Here is a 1496-nt window from a genome sequence, read left to right as displayed (position 1 = left end):
TTTTAAATCCCTCCTGAAAATACATCTTTTAACAACTGCCATTTCCCACATGATCACTATTTTTCAGGTCACAGCAATCTAAAACCAGTTGTTATGTACCCTGATTTTTTGCACTGTAATTATAGTTGTTAATTTTATCGATTTATTGCTGTACTGTTTTATTATGTTTTGTGAGGTGACCTTGAGTGTTCAGAAAGGCGCCTATAAATAAAATGGATTATTATTATTATTAAAAAACGTCATAATGTGCAGGCATAAATAGGTGTTGTGTAGACTCACCAATCCTAAAACTCCCACCACAGTGATATCAATGGTCACGTTAGTTGGATTTGAAAAATATTTGACGGGACGCACCAGTTGTTTTTGGAATAATTCCTCTTTAAGTGCATCAAACAAGGAATCAGGAGTTGGGCTGGTGCAATTCAATGCTGCTACAAAACCTGAGTTTAAAAAGAGAAAGTAGAAAATGAAATTTGTGAGAAAGCTCATACATGCACAAGGAAGTACAGCAGCTCTTTTATTGTGCTATTATGCGCACAGAAGCATTGTAGCTCTTTCTTTGTCTGCTGTACACAATATGAGTATGTTAGAGAAGCCAACAATGGCTGTGGTTACAATAGTTTTGTTATCTTGAGATCACAGGGGTAAAATTAAATTACTACAATTGCTGTTATCGGCTTCTAAAGGTAAAGGTACTTTCCTGTCACATACACATACAGTACATAGCGAAATTCATCCTCTGCATTTAACCCATCCCCCAAAAGAGCAGTTTGCAGCCACTGTTCAGCGCCACTTGGGCACTATGCTGTGGTGGGAGACTGCACACATTCAAGAGCTTCAGTCACATTATAGCCTCTTGCCTTTGATACATCTGAAAATCTGAGATCTTTAGAGTCACTGTATGTCTTTCAGACACTTATAAAAAGTGTTAATGAGTTGTAACTGAAGGCTTCATTAATGGTCAGTGAAGACCAGCTTTTTCCACAACATGGCAATGCAAAAGTTCTTATAATAGCTTATAATGTCCATAAAATATTAGTAATAAATGTCCATAAAATATTAGTAATTAGTAAGTATCAATATTAATCCGCATGTGGACCTTTGGTGGTCTTAATTCAGTCATTAATAAAGGCCCAAACATTGTTTATAAAATAAATAAAGCCATTAGTCACAACTTACAAAAAGCTTCCAGTATAAAGGGTGCCTCAGTAGAATATAGGCACTGTTTTTTAAAAATCACATTTGTGCACAATAACTTTGACAATCTTTTAATAACCACAATAGAGATGAATTCTCTGAATTTCTGAAAAATAAAAGTTAGAAATTATTATTATTACACTTTATTGTCCACCTTAGTGGAAATTTGTCTTCGATTCCTCAGAACAGATAAACAACAGTGACACCACAGTTAAAATTATAAATTTAAATAATAAATGAATTCCTCATAGAAACAAGGTCTGAAACAATATTTATAAATGTACCATGTTATAAAACTA

This window comes from Micropterus salmoides, unplaced genomic scaffold, assembly GCF_014851395.1.
Source record: "Micropterus salmoides isolate LMB-PRFRI ecotype aquatic unplaced genomic scaffold, ASM1485139v1 Ms_hic_scaffold_13, whole genome shotgun sequence".
Taxonomy (NCBI): domain Eukaryota; kingdom Metazoa; phylum Chordata; class Actinopteri; order Centrarchiformes; family Centrarchidae; genus Micropterus; species Micropterus salmoides.
Note: the sequence above shows the minus strand (reverse complement) of the source record.